The sequence below is a fragment of the Elephas maximus genome, chromosome 1 (genome assembly GCF_024166365.1).
Source record: "Elephas maximus indicus isolate mEleMax1 chromosome 1, mEleMax1 primary haplotype, whole genome shotgun sequence".
In the NCBI taxonomy this organism is placed as follows: Eukaryota; Metazoa; Chordata; class Mammalia; order Proboscidea; family Elephantidae; genus Elephas; species Elephas maximus.
Genome location: NC_064819.1, coordinates 61,527,884 through 61,550,885, shown reverse-complemented (window position 1 = coordinate 61,550,885; position 23,002 = coordinate 61,527,884). Strand labels below are relative to the sequence as shown.

The 23,002-nt window shown below is 41.7% G+C and overlaps 1 protein-coding gene across 9 annotated transcripts in view; it reads left to right on the top strand.

Moving 5' to 3' along the window:
- Nucleotides 1-23,002, top strand: part of ATXN1 (ataxin 1) — a 533,523-nt gene that overhangs the window by 468,344 nt on the left and 42,177 nt on the right. For 3 of the 9 annotated variants that reach the window (XM_049884404.1, XM_049884388.1, XM_049884378.1), the window contains one exon: nt 10,229-10,305. The exons of 3 other annotated variants lie outside the window; for them this stretch is intronic. The gene's annotated coding sequence lies outside the window, so the exon portion shown is untranslated. Of the gene's footprint in view, nt 1-487; nt 5,581-10,228; nt 10,306-15,945; nt 18,298-23,002 lie in introns of those variants that run through there. 3 more of the 9 variants (XR_007517400.1, XM_049884412.1, XR_007517403.1) reach the window with 3 other exon arrangements.

The following is a 23,002-nucleotide window of genomic DNA, read 5'->3' as shown; positions in this document are numbered from 1 at the left end:
TTTAGTCACAAAAATAAACATGATCCCTAATGCTGAGAAGAGGTCAGAATGAGTTGAAACGCAGGAGAAGGAAGTCAGTAAGCTGAAAAGAACTTTTTTTTTTTTTTTTTCGTATTTGTATTTATGGGGATAGTAAGAGGGGGCTCTGAATGAACCCACCCCAGGCAGGTATATAAGTGGGTATGATTAAGATGCAGGTAGACAGTAGTAATTCTAAATAAATGCAGAGGAGCAGCAGGAGGTTCATATAGCTCAGAAGGGAAGGAAAAGATAATTGTTAAATATGAGGTCGTTACAGGTTGTTTGGGCCCAGTAGGATTCCCATTGTCTTACCTAAATACTGTTCTTAAAACAGCTTGCAAGTCTGAATGCACATTTTGACTAATGTTTGTGATATGAATTGACTGGAATTAAAAGATAGAGGAGAAGAGTAGAGTCATTGTTCATGAAATTCTGTGGTTATGTTGTGACTTTCTTCCACTAACAGATCTGGCTAAGGCCTAGGGACATTGAAAAAAACCAGTTACCATCGAGTCCATTCCGATTCACGTCGACCCATGATTTGAAGAGTAGGACTGCGCTCCTTAGGGTTTCCAAGGCTGTGCGCTTTGGGAAGCAGATCATCATCTAAGGCACCGGTGGGTGAATTCAAACTGCCATCCTTTCGGTTAGTAGTTGAGTGTTTAACTGTTTGCACCACCCAGGGATTCCCTAGGGTTAAGCCCGCAATAGCCATTTAGATGGTTCTATAGTATAAAGCTAGGTGGAGGTGGCGGTGGGTCAGTAGTAGAATTCTTCCCTTCCATGCTGGAGACCTGGGTTTGATTCCTGACCAGTGTGCCTCATGCACAGTCACCACTCATCTGTCAGTGAAGGCTCGAGCGTTGCTATGATGCTGAACAGGTTTCACTGGAGCTTCCAGATTAGGATGGACTAGGAAGACAGGCCTGGTGATCCACTCCTGAAATCAGCCAATGAAAACCCTATGAATCACAAGGATCTGATCCACAACCAATCACGGGGATGATGCAGAACCAGGCAGCGTTTTGTTCTGTTGTGCACAGGGGTCGCCATTAGTTAGGGCTGACTCCACACAGCTAACGACAACATAATATCAAGCGCATAGATGGAGAAATAATAATGCATTTTTAGCCCTTCCTGCTCTTCTGTTTTAAAAAATCGATTCTGATTAAGATGACACACTTCTGTGTTTTTATCCCACCCCATGCATACTTCTAGTTTAGCACCATCAGGCTGGGAGCGCAGAAGGAACCACATTCCAACTGCAGTGTCTGTCTTTTCCTCTGTCTCCCCTTCTGGACTGCAAGCTCCTTGAAGGAGACAAGGCACCAGATCATATTCTATTTGATATTCCACAACCCTGGCATGCCTGGGAAAACCCCGGTGGCATAGTGGTTAAGTGCTACGGCTGCTAACCAAAAGGTCGGCAGTTCGAATCCACTAGGCGCTCCATGGAAACGCTACGGGGCAGTTCTACTCTGTCCTGTAGGGTTGCTATGAGTCGGAATCAACTCGACAGCAGTGAGTTTGGTTTTTTGTTTTTCTTTTTTTTTTGGCATGCCTGGTACATAAAATGTTTGTTGCATAAACTGAATGAATGGGTCAGTTTTTAGTTTAGTTTAGTTTTTAGTTCATGTAGAAGATGATATTCATGCTTATGCTTTCAGCTTTCTGTTGGGCTGAAGATCAGAGGCCTCAGGATGTTAGAACAATAGGAAAAAAAATCATGCCTTATTCTCCCCCCCCCCCATTTATTTATTTATTGTGCTTTAGGTGAAAGTTTATAGCTCAAATTAATTTCTCATACAAGATTTCATACACATATTGTTATGTGACACTAATTGCAATCCCTTTAATGTGACAGCACGGTCCCCCTTTCTACCCTGGGTTTCCTGTGTCCATTCAACCACCTCCTATCCCTTTCTGCCATCTTCGTGCCTTATTCTTAAAGTCTAAAAATATCTAAAACTTTGGCATGAAGTCGTTTAAAAAATGGTTCCCACACTTAGTCAAATATACCAGTTGCCATCAAGTCAATTCCAAATCATGGCGACCCCAAGTACGTCAGAGTAGAACTAGGTGCCACAGGATTTTCAACGGCTGATTTTTCATAAATAGATCACCAGGGCTTTCTTCCAAAGTACCTCTAGGTGAACTGGAACCTCAAGCCTTTGGGTTAACAGCTGAACTCATTAACCATTTGCATCGCTCAGAGACTCCTGGTCAAATATGTTGTTGTAGTTGTGTGCCATCAGGTCGATTGCAACTCATAGCTACCCTATAGGACAGGGTAGAACGTCCCTCTAGGGTTTCCTAGGCTATATTTTTTTAGAGGGTACAGCTCACCAGGTCGTTTCCAGCGAAGCTGCTGGTGGGTATGCACCACCAACCTTTCGGTTAATAGTCAAGGGCTTAACCACTGCGCCACCAGGACTCCTTTAGTCAAATATAAACAGACCAATTTGAGGAATTATTTTTTGTAAATTGGATGCTTTGGGTGGGAGTTCTGACTTCAGTTTAATTGGCTGTGTTTTTGTTTAATTAAAACACAGTGAATTTCTTCAGTCATCACTCAGGGTTCACATTTAATTGACTCTAGCAAGTTGAACATAGTGAGCTGGACACTCTTAAGTTCTGAGCTTGGAAAATAAAAGCCAGCACCTGCTGCCAAAAAGCATTGTCTCATCACCAGATGATGTCTAGAGCCTGCTAATGTGGATGCCCTGAGAAATTCCAGCCTACTCAGCAGTTTCAGGTCGCAACGCTATTTCAGAATCGCTAACAAAGAAATTTCACCCGATGGCTTGGCCCCAGTATTTATCAAATAACATGGTTGTGGCAGATATCTCAGCAGGTCCCTGATTAAATCCCATCACCCTTTACTTCAGGTAAAATGGAATGCTTATAAACGTACTCCCCACCCCCAGCCCCCGCCCCCCGCCAAGCCATTCCAAGGAATGAATTCAGAATGGAGTAAAGGCTGGCTGAGAGGAGAAAAGCTAGTGAAATTTGAGAATACACTGAAAATCCGGTAGATTTAAATGGCGGTGGTGGCAAACATGCCCCTCCGTATTGCCCCATTTTGTAATTCTCCTGGGGAACTGATTGTTCGCGTGGAGGGCAGCTTTGCCTTCTTCCTTGTTTAAACTGTGCTGAATCGATCCTTTCAGGTCAGAGAGCACGAGTTTGTACTTATTTATGCTGTGGCTGAAGTCCCATCCCACTCTTTACTTACTCTTAGTGAAATCTTGAATCGATCGCTCATTTTGTTCCATGTTCTTCATTGGAGCAAGAGGCACCAGAAAAGCTCAGTCAGCAAATATTGTTAAACACTCAGCAATTATTTCAAGACTTTATATTTAGCACATCGTGAAATTGATTTACATAACAAATATTTAGTGGGTGCCTGGCTAATATGAATGAGGCACTCCGTTGAGGCATTGGGGTTGGGAAGCAAAAAGACACAGTCGTTGCCCTCAGAGAGCTTAGAGTCAAGAGGTGAATAGATTCTGCTTTCTTCATATCTCTACTTACATATCTGAAAACAGTGGCATATAGTTAGTAAAAAAAAAAAATAAATAAGCATCCATTTTTCCAGAAAAACTCTATAAAGGGTGAAGCAACATGGTGGTGGAGGAGATGAGAAAAGCAAGCAGGGGTCGGGGTGGAAACAGGGAAGATACACAAAGGAATTATAAGCATTCCTCACGATTCAAAACGATAGGATCCTAAAAAACTGTAGGGCTAGATATTAAACTGTCTTCCGTATTACTCTCAGCATAAAAATCTCTGAAAAAATCAGGGCTAACTGGATTGACTGGGGTGGATGGGCAGTATTAAGTCAGAGGTTAAGGTAGAGCAGTGATTGGTTAATGTTACCAGTTTAGTGTGGACGACAGATAGTGACACCACCTTGTATCTAAGCAACTCCTTTGCCACTGCCACTGTTCCTGCTTAGGGGACCTCAACAGCTACTGACCGTTTTCTCCATTTTCAGAATACAAAGACAGGTTTTTGTATTCTGTGCCTATCTCCACAAAAACATATCTTAATTTCCTCTTTCTTAGAAATATATATTATATTTCATAATTTTATATTGAATAATATTATACTATATCATATCAGGAAACCCTAATGATGCACTGGTTAAGTGATACAGCTGCTAACTAAAAGGTCAGCAGTTTGAATCCACCAGACACTCCTTGGAAACTCTATAGGACCTATAGGGTCACTATGAGTTAAAATTGACTCAATGGCAGTGGGGGTTTTTTTTGTTTTTTAATCATATCATATAATGTTATATTAAATATAGAAAGATAAATTTGTTAAAGTTAATTGACCATAGTATGTTATTTTTCCTACAAATTCCTTAATAGCTAAGTTGCTATATAACTGCAATTATAAATAGGAAATTAAAACGAAGGGGAAAAAGGGTTGGTGGGAGGTGGGGGAACAACCATAAAGGGGTGGCACAGGTTCCTCTTTGATGATTGAACAGTTCTTTATGTTGATGACGGTAGTGGGTACATGAACCTATACATGGAATAAAATTGCATAGAACCACACACCCATGAATGTGAGTACATGAAAACTGAATAAGGTCTGTAATCCAGTTAACAGTATTGTACCAATGTCTATTTCCTGGTTTTGATATCATATGGTAGTTTTGCAAATTATTACCATTGGGGGAAGCTGGGTGAAGAGTACGTGGTACTCTGTCTGATATTTTGCAACTACCCTTTATAACTATTTCAAAATAAAAAGTTTTTTAAAATAGGGTAGAGACAAAACAGACAAAAATAGAAATGATTCCCATTTTAACAGATCTTTAGAAATACTAAATGCCTGATCACAGTTCAGAATCCTAGCAGATCTCAATAGTTACTAGCAAAATATTTTGTATTTAATTTATTTTATTTTTGTTGTCTTTGAGAATATACACAGCACAAACCAAAACCCAAACCCACTGCCATCAAGTCGATTCCGACTCATAGCGACCCTATAGGACAGATTAGAGCTGCCCCCATAGAGTTTCCAAGGAGCGCCTGGTGGATTCGAACTGCTGACCTTTTGGTTAGCAGCTGTAGCACTTAACCACTACGCCATACACAGCACAACATCAATTCAACAATTTCTACATGTATAATTCAGTGACATTGATTACATTCTTCAAGTTGTATAACCATTCTAACTCTCCATTTCTGAATTACTTCTCCTACATTAACATAAACTCACCGCACCCCAAGCTTCCCATCTAGCCTTTCAAGTTGCCTTCATCAATTTGATCCCGTACAGATAGATTATAAAAGAGCACAGTGCTAGAGGCAGACATTCTTTACTAGTTAAGCTAAACTGTTGTTTGCTTTTAAGAAGACTTCAGGAGATATTTTTGTCTTAAAGTTTAAAGATTATCTCAGGGTAGTAGTTTCAGGGGTTCACTAGCAAAACATTTTAAAACAGCCTTTTATTTTTGAAGAACCAATTTGTGAGCATTGTAGAAAATTAGAAAATGCAAAATAAAAAAATTAATACTTCTTAATACTTTTAGTGTATATCCTTCCAGATCTTTCCTATGCATGTACATAAGTATATTTCACATTAACCAAAATGAGATCATATTGTACATATTGTCTTATAACCTGCTTATTCAAGTCAATAAACCCAATTTTAAAAATTTCAGGATATTTTTGTTTCCTCTAATAGAAGTGTTCAAATTTCTCCAGTTGACCTTAAAATGTCTTTTACAGCCAGTTTGTCTAAACCAGTACTTAATCTAGGATCGCGTGTTACATCTGGGTGCCAGGAGTGACCCTTTAGTCTCTCTTAAGCTAACATCATGCCATTGCTGTGAAGTCGACTCCCACTTATAGTGACCCTAGGAGCAGACTGCCACATTTTTCTCCCATGGAAGAGCAGGTAGGTTTGAACCGCAGACCTCCTGGTTGGCAGTCGAATGCTTTACTGTTGCGCCACCAGGGCAGGACTAAGTGCTCTACTGTTCTTTCTATTGTACATAGGGTCACTATGAGTTGGAACCGACTCAACAGCAGTTAATAACAATCTAACATAGTCCCTTTTTTATTGCACTGACTTGTTCAAAGGGTCAGGCCAATTGTCTCACATGGTATCCCACAGTGTGATGATCTCTGTGCTGCTCCTGGTATCATTACGTTGTTTCTGTATTTCAGTAACCTGGGAGCTATATCTAAAGACTTCACTGTTTGTGGCTAGGATCCATCCTAGGAGATGTTACACACGTTATACTGCCTCTGTCAACAAGGTCTCTGTCCCCAGCATTTTGCCTTGCAGTGCTCATCATTGTAACACATAGTTCCTTTGTTACATTCTGTGTTTATGCTTACTGAGTTTTATTTATCGGTATCAGCATCTCTGATTGTTTTAGTCCTTTGGCACTTTGTTTTTCTGTTCCAGTTGTTTTTTTTTTTCTCCACTGTTCTCTGTCATATTCTTCAGTCTTGTGGTCTATGTGATGTTTCATCTATTTCGTTAGCATTTCCTCTGTGGTTTCCCCGAGATCTTACATACAGCACAGTCATTTTAACACTTCTTAATACTCTGAAACCTTTGATTAGTTTTAAAAAGTCAAAACTGAATGATTTATTTAAATTCAGAAAATAAACAATTAAAAACACACACTATTCATATACCTTTCTGCCCTCTATTACATTCAAAAGGCGTGTTTAATTTTTTACTTTACATGTTGTAGACCTTTTAAGTTTGACTTTCAAAAGAGTAAGTAAATAAATATTCAAACACATGTAATTCTCATAAAGCCTTGCCTAGCTCCTTACCAGGCACTGTAACCTTCTATAAACTGATGGATATGATGGCCATATAAGCCGTGGACACTTGAGCATTCATTTCAAAATACTACGTAGCCTTATATCTGGATCTGTGGGTCATCTCATTTAATCTGCCTTATAACAGCAAGTAGAAGAGTATTTAATTAAATGAGATATTTCATACAAAGAACTAAAGTAAGTGCTTTATGAATATTAAAAAAATAATTGCCACCAATTCAACTCAGACTCATGGCAACCCCACGTGTGTAAGAATAGAACTGTACTCCATAGGATTTTCAATGGCTGATTTTTCAGAAGTAGATCACCTTTTTTTTTAGATCACCAGGCCTTTCTTCCAGGGTGCGTCCAAGTGGACTGAAACCTACAAGCTTTCCGTAAGCAGCTGAGCGCATTAACCATCTGCACCATCTGTGGACTTTATGAAGAGCCCTGGTGGTACAGTGGTTAAGTGCTTGGCTGCTAAGTGAAGGTCAAGGGTTCAAACCGACTAGCCAGCCCACAGGAGAAAGATCTATCAGCCTGCTTCCATAAAGATTACAGCCTTGAAACCCTACAGGGGCAGTTATACTCTGTTCTATAGGATTGCTGTGAGTTGACATAAACTCATATGGCAATGAGTTTTTTAGGGACTTTGTAAGTATTAGCTATTATTATTCCTGCTACGTTGTTGTTAATACGTAGTAGGCATTTAGGAAAGTTTGTTAAATGAATGGATGGGCATTAAGTTAAATACTAAAATTTAAGCCTCTGTGTAAACTAAGTCTAATATCTGTATGAATAGAGAACCTTCTATAGTATGAGGGAAAACAAGATTTTCACGTTATAGTCTGGACACAAAAAAAAAAGATCTGAAAACTTAGCTTCACCGTTTGGGCTTTGAAGACGTTTCTTAGAATGAAGAACGCCAAAGACACAAGGAAAATATGAGCCCAAGAGTCTGAAAGGGCCACATAAACCAGAGGCTCCATCAGTCTGAGACTGGAAGAAGTAGTTGGTACCCAGCTACCACCAATAACTGCCCTGACAGGGACCACAACAGAGAGTCCCTGTGGAGCAGGAGCAAAGTGGGATGCAGACCTCAAATTCTTGTAAAAACACCAGACTTAATGGTCTGACTGAGCCTGGAGGGGCCCCAGAGGTCATGGCCCCTGGACTCTTTGTTAGCCCAAGACTAAAAACCATTCCCAAAGCCAACCCTTCAGCAAAGATAAGACTGGACTATAAGACGTAAAATGATACTGGTGAGGAGTGTGCTTCTTGGCTCAAGTAGACACGTGAGGCTATATGGGCAGCTCCACTCTGGAGGTGAGATGAGAAGGCAGAAGGGGACAGGAGCTAGTTGAATGGACATGGGGAATACAGGGTGGAGAGGAGGAGTGTGCTGTTATATTGTGGGGAGAACAACTAGGGTCACATAACAATGTGTGTATAACTTTTTGTATGAAAAACTGACTTGAATTGTGAACTTTCACTTAAAGCACAATAAAAACAAAAAAAGGAGAAAAAAAATGTTTCTCAGCCCAATATCACACTCCATTTAAAAAGAAATGACAGAAACTTCTCCTTGGTGCTGCCAGCAGGAAGAGCCCTGGTAACCTCTCTCCCTTGTTTCACTGGGAGGGGAGAGGTGATAGTACGATCTGAACCAGACGAGAGTAAAGCGATAATGGTGGTAATGGCGGCAAAGGTGGTACGAGGCAGGGTGGGGACAAGGAACAGGAGGATGAGTGAGTGATTATGAGCACCTGAAGGCAGCGCTAACAAGCCGACACCCAGGTGACTTCCCTTGGAGTCTCTCCTGATGCCAGCCCTGCTCAGAAGTGGACGATGCTCACCCCTTTTCTGAAGTTCCAAGGCTAGAACTCACTTCTTACCTGAGATCCTAAAGCTCTAGCTTCCAGTGTCATCTCCTCAGAAGGAGAACCAGTTACCCTGTTTGTCCATAATCAGGCTGAATGATGTGGGGGGGAGCAAGAACGGCCTCAGTGTCTCAGATTTCTACACTGGCTTAAAGAAGTGTCAAAGAAAAAAATTGCAGCAGACAGCGTTAAACAGGCAAGGGCAGCTTTAATCAAAAAGGATTATAGGAAGGGAGGGGAAAAGGGTTAAGGGAAGGGAGAGAAAGGAGAGAGTGTTGTAATGGTGGGGGCCGTCACAATGGGGAGAGGGACCAAATCTGAGTTCCTGCTCCATTAAAGCAGGAGTTGGAAAGAGTTTCAAAGGCTGAAGCGAAGGATGGAAAGTGATCTTGCTCTTGTTAGCTGCTGTCAAGTTGGCCCCTGACTCATGGCAACCCCATGCACAAAACATCACGAGGTTGTGCACGATCCCCATGATTGGTTAAGGATTTGACCATTGTGATCCATAGGGTTTTCATTGGCTGATTTTTGGAAGTAGGTCACCAAGCCCTTCTTCCTAGTCTGTCTTAGTCTGGAAGCTCTGCTGAAACCTGTTCAACGTCATGGCAACATGCAAGCCTCCACTGACAGAGGAGGTGATAATTCTACCGTTGAATCACTGGGAGGTTAAACGGCGGGATGTGTGGATCACATGAAGTTATCTCCTGAGTTTACCATTAAGGGTAGTGAAACATGTTCCATCTGCATTCTGTAAGGGCCAGGGACAGAGGGAGGCTACGGGCCTACAGTCAGGAAGAAGCCTGCTGAAAGTTAAGTCAGGTTGAGGGGAATGTTGACAATATCATCTTGGTTAGCCATTTTCCGGAACACTAAAGAATGGAGGGATTTCCAGGATCACAGGGCTTGGGTCGAATTCCACACTGTCACAAGCTTCAGCAATTACATAGGGCACTATGTTACTGAAAGTCTGCAGGGCCAACTTGCCAACTCACCAGAACTAAGGCCATCCGCAGTGTCAGACCAGGCAATTCAGTAAAGGAGTCCATGGAACCTTCTAGACTGTTCTATGAGGAGACACCTAAATCCACCAGATAACTGTGCAACGCAGTACTGTTTTCTTTTGGCCTCAAGAAGGTGAAATGCTTTAAGCGAGTGATTCCTGAAAGAGGGTACAGAAACATTGGCCTTTTGGGATCAGAAAACTCTCACTCGAGGCACACCTCACAGAAGAACCAAACGTAATGGTTCATGTAATGAGTTAAAACTAGCAAACTGAATTATACATCTGACATTAAGACAACTGAGGGAATGGAGGAGGAGGAGAAGTTTGGGAAGAGAGAGGACAGTGTGTTCCTCTGGGAGTAGGATTTATTACCGAACATTAAAAAAAAAAAAATCTGCAAGTTAAAATTGAGAGTCGTTTTGTTTATGCCATGAATGCTGTGATGTACATTTCTTTGATTTGTTTATAAAAGTTTTAGGGGCAAGTTACATTTTTACCATATAATCTACGTTTACTTTCAGAGTACTGCCCCTAAGACAATCCATCAGATATTTTCCACAAGGCTGTGGAAGACAGGATAAAAGGCATATTTTAAAAGGTGGGTGTGTATGTGCAAAACATGTTTGTTTTAAAGAGCTCTTAAATGCTGTAGAAATAATTAGCCATGTGCATGAACCAAAATAATTAATACCAAATGGTACAATATCCTTTCTGAATCCTGTTTTGAAACAGAACTTGAATGAAACATTAAGTTGTGTCTTCTCTCTTTCTCTCCCTCTCTCTCCTTTTCTGTTTCTCTCTCTCTTTCCCCCTCTCCCACTTTGTCTTGTTACTCCTAATTTTATAGTAATCACTATTGCCCTGTTAGCTATGAGTTTAATGTCCCTGTGTAGAGCCATGGAAACCCTGGTGGCTAGCCAAAAGTTCGGCAGTTTGAATCCATCAGGCGCTCCTTGGAAACCCTATGGGGCAGTTCTGCTCTGTCCTTTAGGGTTGGTATGAGTCGGAATCGACTCAATGGCAATGGGTTTGGGTTTTTTTGTTTTTTATATAGAGCCGTGAGTCACTATAAGTTGGAACCAACTTGACAGCACCTAACAATATAGAGCCAGGGTAGTCCATGGGTGACACAAACAGCCAAGCACTCAGCTAGTAACTGAAGGGTTGGCAGTTTGAATCCACCTAGAGGCACCCCAGAAGAAAGGCCTGGCAATCTGCTCCGAAAGGTCATAGCCATGAAAACTCTATGGGGTGCAGTTCTACTGTGACACACATGGGGTCGCCATGAGCCAGAATCAACTCAACAGCAACTAGTTTAGTTGGTCTTTGTGTAGAGCCATCCTCCTAATACAGTCTTCTTGCCCTTCAGTCTTTTCATGTCTCTCAGGTAGTACATTGCTTCCTTCCCATGTGGAGCCAGAAATATTAACTATTAGGCATTTTCATTAAAAAAAAAAAAAAAATCATTAGCTAAAATAAATGTATACTGTAAATGTGCAGTATCATTGAAGAAGCTACTAACTGCGTGCTGCCTCGTCCCTGGGAGACATTTATCTAGAACAACTAGATTCTACTTCCTTTTTCACTTACTTTGTTGTGTTTGGTCCTTCACAAATGGGCCAGACCATTCTAGATTCCAATTCTTGCATTTAGCCAAGGACCAGATGATGTGTTGGGTAATAGAGGCAGGCATGAGTGTGTGGTATATGTGGTCTCCACTGGATCTTTTCAAATGTAACGTTGCTAGATCGTGTTACTAATAATGACTTGCATTACCTCATACAATCTCCTTTCGTACCATGTATGTTACCATCAGAAGTGTTAGGATGGGCTAAAGGACTCCCTGAATGAGCCTGAGGCTACAAAATTAACTAGTTGAAGAGGGAGCAAACAAGACAAACACTGTTTTCCAAGAGGTTCACTTCCCTTAAGTTGAAGCATAGTCATGTTCCCTGGCTTTCAGGGTACTTGTACAAAGCCCATCTGTTTATTCAAGAATTTACTTGATGATGTGGGAGGCTAAAATCCCAGGCTTGAAATTTTTACATGCTGAATTTGTTATTCCAGCACAGTATTTCCCACTGATTTATGTAAATTTAAGTTAAAATAATCAAGAATGCATATTAAATCTGGCCTGGACAACACATTAAGTTGTCACCCAGTATGTCCATTCCCCTGTTTTAAAGTAGGACTATGAAACTGTTCTCTTTGACATCTTCCATGGACATACAGTTTAGTAGTGTGGTTGGTTGTCAACCCCATTTCTGGATCACCAGTAAAAATCAGTTCCCACTGAGTCAGTTCTAACTCAGGGCGACTCCATGTGTATCAGAATAGAGCTGTGTTTCATAGGGTTTTCAGTGATGGATTTTTTGGAAGTAGGCCTTTCTTCTGAGGTTCGTCTGGGTGGACTTGAACTCCCAACCTTTCAGTTACCAGCCAAGCCCATTAACTATTTGCACCACCCAGGCATGCCAGATTCTGAGTTGGCATCTTTTAAAATTCTCTATCTAGTGTTTCTAATGTTCAGTGGGATCGAGAACCACTCGTCTAATCCAATGGCCTTGCTTAGTTCCTGTCTTGCTCAGTTTTTCTGCTACACTTAAAAGAGTTGATCTTTCCATTTTCTTCCCACTTCTTAACTATGTTTCTTCTCTCTAAGCGAAGTTAGGTGTTTGCTCTTTTCCCTTTTTACTGCTCTCCTGGGAATCTTGTCCACTCCTCTGTATTCAACTTTCCCTCCTGGTAAACCTTCCTTAGTCCTGCCTCCCTTACCTGTTCTCCACCCCCTACCCGCAGAGAAGAGTGTCCTGTGTTTGCCTTGTTGTTGTTGTTATGGCTAGCCACCTTCGCGTTGACCCCCGGACTCACGGTGACCCCATGTGCGATGGAATGAAACACTGCCCAGTCGTGTGCCATCCCCATGATTGATTGTGGATTGTACTGTTGTGATTCACAGGGTTTTCACTGGCTGATTTTCAGAATTAGATTTCCAGGCCTTTCTTCCTAGTCTTAGCCTGCAAGCTCTGCTGAAACCTGTTCAGCATCATAGCAACATGCAAGCCTTCACTAAAAGACAAGATTCCTACCACTGAACCCACCACTTCCTCTATGTTTTCCTTACAGCCATGTAAAACTGATCTTGTCTTAAAGTTGATTTTCCTTTCTTCTTGCAGAATAGCATCCTTTCCCTTTTTTAATCTTATAAAAGTTGTTATAAGTTCTTATACCTGAGCTCTGTGATTCTTTTGGAATAATTCAGTCATTCCCGTAAAGAAAACCAAACCATTCTCTTTATTTTAACTCACGGCGACTTCATGAGTCACAGAGTAGAACAGTGCTCCTTAGGATTTTCTTGGGTGTGATCTTTACAGAAACAGATTGCCAGACCTTTCTTACCAGCACTGCTGAGTGGGTTCGAATCGCCAACCTTTAGGTTATTTTAAGTCATACTAATTCTTCTTACCTCTCTTCGGTAATCACTGTCAATACCTTAGTCTAGATACTTGTGTGAGCTCACATGATTGAGTCTTCTGTAGACAGAGACAGCTCATAGAGAAAACTATAATGGGTTAGAAGTTGAAAGACTGAATTTTAGTCCTGATTCTGCACTTAATTAAAACACTAAAAAACTATATGACCTTAGTAACATACATCATCCCTCGGGGCCTCAGTTTTGTCATCTATTAAATAAGAAATTGTGTTTTATAAATGGAATAATTATAAAGAAACGTACATTTCCGTGGGATTTGTACAAATCCCATATAGATTTGTGTTTCTTGCCCTTAGGCAGAAATGAGCATTTAAGAACGCTGATGAAAAATATGAAGAGATGGTATTACACCCCATATTGCTGTCACCCCCCAACCTCTATACTGGTTTATTCCATGATTCCTACTCAGTCTAGACCTCCAGAATGTCCACACTGCTTACGTGACTTTTTTTGTTTTCTTTGCAGTGTTTTCCAAGTACAATAAAAATTTTGTTTGGTAAAGATTTATCTTCCTAAAAGTGTTTGACAAATGCCTAATTTGAAAATTAGCTTGCTGTCTTTGAGCTACTGTCAGGAGAGAAACCTGGTCTGCAAGAAGTTTGTAAGCAGTTAGTATACTGGAATGAAAAATGAGGGAATCCCCATAGAAGTCCCAAAGGATTTCAAACCACTTCACTGGTATCATCTCATTTGTCCGTACAAGTCTTGAGTTTCAGAACAGTTCACACTGTTCTTGACAGCTTACAAAAGAAGAAACTGAGTCACTGTAATTTGATTCATCTCTTTGCCAAGGAAATTAGAAAACAGTATGATGGAAATACTAACGCTATTTGGGCCCTGACTGTAGAGTCTGAAAAATTTATTCAGTGAAGGACAAAATACATCTACTATTCCCAAAACATTGTCAACAGCAAGGAGGTTATGCTCCAAATTAGATAATACCAAAAACCAAACCCACTGCTGTCGAGTCGATTCTGATTCAGACCAACCCCACAGGGTTTCCAAGGCTGTAAACATCTATGGAAGCAAACTGCCACATCTTTCTCTCTTGGAGCCAGTGGTAGGTTCGAACCACTGACCTTTTGATTAGCAGCTGAGTGCTGTAACCGCTGTACTACGAGTGATCCTTAAATTATATACAGCCTTGTTTTGTTTTACCTTTGAAACTCAATGAGAAAGCAGTGGAACCTGTTTTCCTCTAAAAGCCAAATTGGGTCAGACAATTTTTTTTTTTTTTGCTTTGAGTGTTCTAGGTCAGAGAGTGAGCAAGGCGGAGGTAGAAAAATCAGGACCTGTGCAATTGTTTAGTCACTGAGGTTTCTGTCCAAAAAAGTGTGGGATTTTTTTTGCACAAGGTGGGCAGGAAAAATAAGAGGAAGAGGGGAAGTCACTTCTTGGATGTTTTCCCATGTGTACCAAGATAAGAAATGCAGGCATTGGCTTTATGTGCTAAGTTCCATAGATGGTGCCCGCAAGTAGTGCATTAGAGGTAGAGCGCCCAGATGACTGACTTTGGTCAGTTAGTGACTGCATAGCTCTCAGGGGGAGAAAAGAGAGTGGTCTCACGGAAAGAGTGAGGCAGATCAATGGCATGCCAAGAGTCGGCTCTTCTGCTATTTTTAAGAAGTGGTGGTTGGAGCAAGTGGGGTGAGGATGTGGAGAAGTTGGAACCCTCATCCTTGGTTGGTGGGATTATAAAATGCTGCAACCACTGTGGAAAACTTTGGCAGTTCCTCAAAAGTTAAATATAGAATTACCAGATGACCAGCAGTTCCACTCCTAGGTGTCTACCTGGAAGAACTGAAACAGGGATCAAACAGATGCGTGGACACCAATGCTCATAGCAGCATTACTTACAATAGTCAAAAAGTGCGAAAAACCCTGTGTTCGTCCACAGATGAATGGAGAAAACAAAATGTAATATAGCCATACAATGTGGAATATTACTCAGCCATAAAGAGAAATGAAGGTCTGATGCATGCTACCACATGGATGAACCTTGAAAACATTAAGCTGAGTGAAATAAACCAAACACAAAAGGACAACTGTGGTGTGATCCCACTTAAGTGAAATATCTAGAATCGACAAATGCATAGTGACCAAAGTTTTTTAGAGGTTACTAAGGTTTAAGGTGAGGGATCCTAGAGGGTAAGGTGAGGGAAATGGAAAGTTTTTGCTTAAAGGACTTTAAATTTTTGTTAAGGAAGATGGGAAATTTTGGAAACATAGTGGCGATGGTTGTACAACATGGTGAACATAATTGTTGTTGTTGTTGGAGCCATTAGCCGACCAAAGTCGGTCATCTGGGAGCTCTACCTCTAATGCACCTCTTCCTGGCACCATCTATGCAACTTAGCAAAGAAAGCCAATGCCTGCATTTCTTATCTTGGTACACATGGGCAAACGTCCAAGAAATGACTTCCCCTCCTCCTCGTACATTTCCTGCCCACCCTGTTGTTGTTGTTAGGTGCTTTTGAGTCTATTTCAACTCACAGCAACTCCACGTGGCAGAATAGAGCTACCCCATGGGGTTTTTTAGTGGCAATCTTTACGGGAGATCAGCAGGTCTTTTTCCTGCAGAGCTGCTGGGTAGTTTAGCAGCCACCAGGGCTCCTTGGTGAATGTAATGAATGTCACTGAATTGTACATGTAAAAATGATTGAAGTAGCATTTTTAAAAAATATATACTTTGACACACACACAAAAAGAAGTGGCGGTTGAAGCTAAGGGTGTTTGTGGTTACAGGAAGGCTCAAGTTGCCTATGTAAAAGCTGGTGAGTGTTAATTACCGGTCAAGGAAAGAGGGTGCAATGAGGAGGAATACTCCTGCCTTTCCCATGGATGACGCCGTGGTTAAGAGCTCAGCTGCTAACCAGAAGGTCAGTGGTTTGAATCTACCAGCCGCTCCTTGGAAACCCTATGGGGCAGTTCTACTGTGTTTTGTAGGGCCGCTATGAGTTGAAATTAACTTGACGACAACGGTTTGTTGTGTTTTTTTTTTTTGGTCTCCTCTCCCACCAACCTCATCCATTGGGGCCAAAGCTGCTCTCTTTTTATTTTCTTAACTTAGAAGAGCATGCTAGAATAGTCACGTGTAGATAAGTCACGTGTCATTAAGTGTAAGTGTTCTTAGCCCTGAGGAAAATGGAAGGTGGCAGTGAATTACTACTAGTTTTTCATACAATCAAATTACGAGTACTTAGCCCCCTGATTCCAGGCGGTCAGTGGCCAAGGCCAGCAAGGTCGTGAACAGTACGATAGCATTCATGGGCAACAAAGTTGACTAGATTCTGCTCTCACCAAACGAAAGCAAGCCTTGGTCAGTCCAAGGCAAATAGCCCTGACCTTCCGTTTTATGCAGCTGAGTTATAGGCAGTTAAACTGCCCCAGAGGAGAGGGATCCTACTATAAGTGAGAGAGGTCTTCAGAGTTGAAATAAATACCTCTCCACCAAGAGCGCGGGGAGGAAAGAAGTGTCCACAATGGGGTTTGCAAACTGACCGGAAATCTCTGGGTCTGCTCCAGTCAATTGAATAACTTGGCCTGCCGCTCCACACTGCTTATGGGAGAACAGGGTGCCTGATTTTAGGAGAGTATTTCGTCTTTCTAGATTCCCTGGGTAGGGCAAGTGGTTAACACACCCGGCTGCTGACTAAAAGGCTGGAGGCTCCAGTCCACCCAGAAGGTGCCTCAGAAGAAAGGCCTGACAGTCTACTTCCCAAAAATCAGCCATTGAAAACCCTGTGGAGCACAGTTCCACTCTGACACAAGTGGGATCACCATGAGTTGGAGTCAACTTGACAGCAACCCATTATTCTCTTCTTACAAGTTGGGGCAACAACACTTTGCTCTTGGAAATTGCTGGCTTCTGAGCAACATGGGACTCTTTTCAGAACTTTTCTCAAGAAAATTATAGGCAACTATCCTCCAGACACCTTCGGGAAGAAATTTTAAAAGACTGTGTTTTGTCCTCTGAGGAAAGCATGATTTAATAAAAGTAAACTCCATGTGGACCAGCAGGTATAATTGGAGTTCAATACTTTCTCTGACTGGTTTGGAACTCGGTATTTCATTTGTGTCTCTTATAGTTGGAACGTTCTTAAGCTTCAGAAACAAAGTGATCCTAGCTTTTTTGTGCAGTACCTACTATGCGTCAGACACTGTCCTAGGTGCTGGAGGTACAGAAATGACTGTATCTCTGCCTTCGGGGAACTCAGGGTCTAGTATTGATTCATGGCTGCACGTAGAAATCTCTGATGCTGGTCCACCCTTCAGATGCTGATTAAGTTGATCGGGTGGCCTGAGCAGCAGAAGTTTTCAAACTGACTGCTTTAGGGAACCCTTACTGTGATGAACTCTTGTACAGTTATGATCTTAAAGTCTGATGTTTATAGCAGTTTCCATTTCTTTATTCTCACAAAGCCGCATTTACATCTTTTCAGGCTTAATGGCCCAGTATGTTTGTAAGTATTTTCCAGGTACCTTGTATATGTGTGTTTTTTTTCTTTTACACAGCTTTATTGAAATAGAAATCACATATATATAACTCACCCATTTAAAATGTACAGTTCAATGGCTTTTACTATAGTCACAGAATTGTTTATCCATCACTACAACCCATTTTAGAATATTTCCATCACCCCAAAAGGAAAGCCCAAGCTCATTAGCCATCACCTCCAGGTCCCTCCCCCAACCCTAAGCAACCACTAATCTACTTTCTGTCCCTATAGATTTGCCTCTTCTGGACATTTCATATAAATAGAATCATATAATATGTGACGTTTTGTGTCTGGCATCTTTCATGTAGCATGTTTTCAAGCTTCATCCAGGCTGTTCATTTTTTTTTTTAATCACCACCTTAGTGACTGTGAAGTGGTATAGTAGTGAAAAAGGAAAGGAGCCCTGGTGGCAAAGTGGTTAAAGTGCTCAGCTGCTAACTGAAAGGTCAGCGGTTCAAACCCAGTAGCCACTAGGTGGGAGAAGGATGTGACAGCCTGCTTACGTAAACATTTACAGCCTTAGAAACCCTATGGGGTAGTTCTACTCTGTCCTAAAGGGGCGCTATGAGTTGGAATCCACTCAACGGCAGTGGGTGGGTGGGTGTTGATTAACAATCCTGAGCATCTTTTCATGTACTTACTGGTTATTTGCATATCTTCTTAGGAGAAATGTTTATTCAGATTCTTTGCCCATTTTAAATTGGGTTACTTGTGTTTCTATTATTGAGTATTTAGAGTTCTTTATATATTCTAGATACAAGTCACTTATAAGGTACGTGATTTGTAAAAATTTTCTCCCATTTTGTGCGTTCTTTTCCACCTTGCACTTTTTTTTATGTAATATTTTATTGTGTTTTCAGTGAAGGTTTACACAGCGGTTTAGGTTCCCATTCAACAATTTTTATGTAAGTCGTTCACTGACATTAGCTATATTCTTCACAATGCGTGAACATTCTCATTATTTCCATCTGGTTGTTCCATTTCCATTAATCTGGTTGCCCTGCCCTCTTAACTTTCTTTATTTTAAAGTAATTATTGACCATTAGGTCTCATATGGGTGATATTTTAAAGGAGCACAGTACTTATAGGCAATATTCATTAATTTTTGAGCCAGTTTGTTATCTAGCTACAAGGTGACCTCAGGGGTTAGTCTCAATTCAAGGTTTGAAGAGTGTATCAGGGCAATAGTCTCAGGAAGTCCTCCAGTCTCAACCTGTCCAGTTGGTCTGGATTGTTGGTTTTAGGAATTTGAGGTTCTGTTCTACATTTTTCTTCCATTCTATCAAGGTCCATCTATTGTGGCCCTTATTAGAATGGTTGGAGATGGTAGTCAGGCACCATCCAGTGCTTCTAGCCTCGGGGAAAGTGAAGCCCTGATTCATGTAGACTGTTTGTCCTGTAGACTGGTTTCTTCCTTGGGCCTTTGGTTTCCTTCTTTCTCTTTTGCTCTGGATGAGTGGAGACCAATAGTTGTATCTTCTTGCATTTGTTTTTAATGAGAATTTCACATCTTTTTAAAGCCACCAACCAACCAGCAGCACTCCCCATTCTCTCAGCTCTTCTCCTTTTCACTTTGCTGCTACATTTCTGTCTTGTCAAGAGCATTCCTTTAGAGTGTAGTGTTTTCTTAGAACCCCACATCTAGACATGCATACACCCTCCTTTGTTACTGACCTCTTACCATACCTTCACCATCTTCCTTTTATTGAACCCCAGAGCAAGCCTTCAGGCCTTGCCTGGCTATGGTCATTTCCTTTCAAGACCTCACACCGTTCTGAGATTTTGTTGGCCATGAAGTGGGCCCACCGTTTGATGCAGTGTCATGTGATTCCAGCAGTCAATCTGAGGGTCCGTGTAAGTCCTTATGTTTAATTAAAACATCATCTTGTGCTGTTCTCAGGCAAATTTCAAGTCAGCTATGAAACAGAAAACAAAACTCACTTGTGGAGAGCGTTATTCTTACTGGCCTGACCCTGGCTGGTATAGCCTCTGTGGTGGGTCCCTGCAGAATCTCCAGGGTGGGCTGTGAGTAGCTGTCCTCCTCTGTCCTCAGAAGCTAACACTTGCTGTATTTTACCAAATGTATTGATAATGGGTTCATTTTATTGTTCACACTGGGAATGTTATTGATTAACTCCTGGCCCCTTTATCACTACTTTGCACCATCCTACCTGCCAACCCATGGGCTACCCAGAGTAAAATGGGGACAAACTATAGATAGCTGATGGCGTCTCTCTTAGTTATCCAGTGCTGCTATAACAGAAGTACCACAAGTGGGTAGCTTAAACAAAGCGAAATTTATTCTCTCACAATAAAGTAGGCTAGAAGTCCAGATTCAGGGCATCAGCTCCAGGGGAAGTCTTTCTCTCTGTGTGGGCTCTGGAGGAATGTCCTTGTCCTCCAACTTCCCCTAGTCTAGGAGCTTCTCAGTGCTGGGACCCCAGGTCTCAAAGGGCAGGCTCTGCTCCTGGCACTGCTTTCTTGGTGGTATGAGGTCCTCCTGTCTCTCTGCTAGCTTCTCTCTTTTATATCTCAAAACAGATGGCCTCAAGATGCAACCCAGTCTTATAGATTGAGTCCTGCCTCATTAACACAACTGCTGCCTATCCTCTCCTCATTAACAGCATAGAGGCAGGATTTACAACACATAGGAAAATCACATCAGATGACAAAATGGTAGACAGTCACAATACTGGGAATCATGGCCTACCCAAATTGATACACGTATTTTTGCCCCCACAATTCAATCCATGACAGCACTTTTAGGAGAATTATGCCAAAATGGTGTTTGTGAAACCTCGGGAAAGGCTAGACTATTTCAGACATTCGTCATTTGTCAAAGTTTGTTAGCTCCGTATTCAGCTGGAAGAACAGAACACCCAAAGTCTCTCGATTCAAGGAATGTTTCTACTGGTCACAGTTTGCTGATTTTGTGGATTTTTATAACATTGGCATACCTATGTTTGCATCAGCTTGAGCCTATTTGCAATGTATATGCTGATAATTGTATTGCCTTGAAATCTTATACCCAGTGATGAGCATAAGTGGTGGAGTGGTTGGAGGGAGAATGGGTGCATTATATGTCTAGTCTTTGGTGGAATTCTGTTGGTCCACCTTGTATTACCTTTTAAGAACCTAGTTCTCTGTGGAAAAGAAGTATATACCTTTCTAGGGTTTCTGGTTTGATCAGATCAGCCCTTTAGATCTAGGGAAAAAATCTGTTGACTACCTGATGTATGCAAGTAATTGTGTTTGGTGCTCTGGTGGAGTCAGTTACTTTAAACAAACAACTTCAACCTTTAAGAAAGGAGACGAGGTAGCTAAACGATGAGGTAATAATGACTCATCATATTGATTGGACAGACTTTTGTATATATACTGCAGGATCCTAGGGCCACAGAATAGAGATTCCTTTAGATGGATAGGACAAGGAAAAGTTTTATGATGGAGAAGGTCAAGTACTCTAGGCTGAGTGAATGGCTCAGAGGCACAGAGATCAGAGATCACAAAGCAAGTCCAGTCTATGTGGAATGGAGCAATCCCACCAGGGTAGAGCATTCCGTGAGGGGCAGGAGCTGTTAATGTTGAAAAGGGAGCCAGACCAGATCGTCCAGTCCTGTTGCTTTTGGGTTAACCCCAACTCAAGGCCACCCCACATGTGTCAGAGTAAAACTGTGCTCCGTAGGGATTTTAATAGCTGATTTTTCAGAAGTAGATCTCCAGGCCTTTCTTCCAAGGCACATCTGGGTGGACTCAAACCGCCAACCTTTGGGTTAGCAGCTGAGCGCGGTAACCATTTGCACCACCCAGAGACTCCAGGCCCAAAGGATGGTGTTCTTGTTGGTTGCCTTCAGGTCAACCCCCAATTCATGGCGACCGATATACAACAGAATGAAATGCTGCCTTGTCCATCCCCATAATCAGCTGGCAGATCAGACAGTTGTGATCCGTAGGGTTTTCATTGGTTCATTTTCAGAAGCAGCTCACCAGGCCTGGCCCATCTTAGTCTGGAAGCTCCGTTGAAATTTGTTCAGCATCATAGCAACACACAGGCTTCCACTGACGGATGGATGGTGGCTGGCAATGAAGTGCATTGGCTAGGAATTGAACCCAGATCTCCCACATGTAAGACGAGAATTCTACCACTGAACCACCGCTGCCTCATAGACCAAATGGTTGTTTTTGTTGTGTGCCATCATCAATTCCAACTCATAGCAACCATAAGTGAGAGAGTAGAACTGCCCTGTAGGGTGTTTCCTAGGCTGTAATCTTTATGGGAGCAAATGGACAGGGCTTTTTCCCCGCAGAGCCACTGGGTAGATTCGGACCTCCAACCTTTCAGTTTAGGGCTCTTAAATCCTAGACTAACTAGCTTAAATGTTACTTTGTTTATCTTCTCAGGCAGGAAGAAACATTTTATGATCCTCAATTTAGAAAAGGATTTGATAAAATTGATATTTTAATTAATTTTATTTCTAGAGGGAAAACTAGGTTTAGTGAGGGTGACTGGGATCCACGAAGGTGTTGAGGGCGTGTTTTAACAAGGCTGATAACAGTGGGCATGGAAAGGGACAGATGTGAGGCTTTTTTCCCCAGCGGTTGAGACGTTTTAGAGAATGATCGATAGGACTAGGAGCTAACGGGATATAGGAGTTAGTGATAGAGAGACATCAAAAATTATCTCTGGCCTTAGCCTGGGGAAAGTGCAGGACCACTGGCATCATCTTGGAACTAGAGTGGGTGCTGGTTTGAGATCATCTCAGTGGAAATGTCTGGCAGGCAGGTAGAGCTGAGACTGAACTTCAGGAATGAGAACATATTCTGACTTTTTTTTTTTGTATGTGATAAATATTTTACTTACAAACATCATCTTCTTACAAACATCTTCTTTGATCTCAGCAATCTTCTCAAAATATCTTATAGTTTTCATGTTACAGATGAGGAAACTGAGGTTCGAAGAGGTTGTGAGTCTTCTAAGACCACAGAACTAGCAAAGAAAATGAGCTTTGAGAGGAGCAGAGTGAAGTCAAAGCACCACCTAGTGAGATCACCACTCAGATAGATGTCATGAGTTGATAAGAGTATTCCTTAAAGCAATTTACCAAGGTCTCTTCTGCCCTGTAGATCAAGTAGAAGGTTAAGTTGGCCCCCAGAGTATCCTTTATACATCAAGTTATTCCAAAGGAACTGCCCACACTGCTCGAAGCTTCTAGTCGCTTCTGACGGTGTAGAGCTGGCCTCGGAGTGTTACCAGCTTGCCACTAACTTTTGTGCATTTCCATTTGTCCACTAAACATGTTATT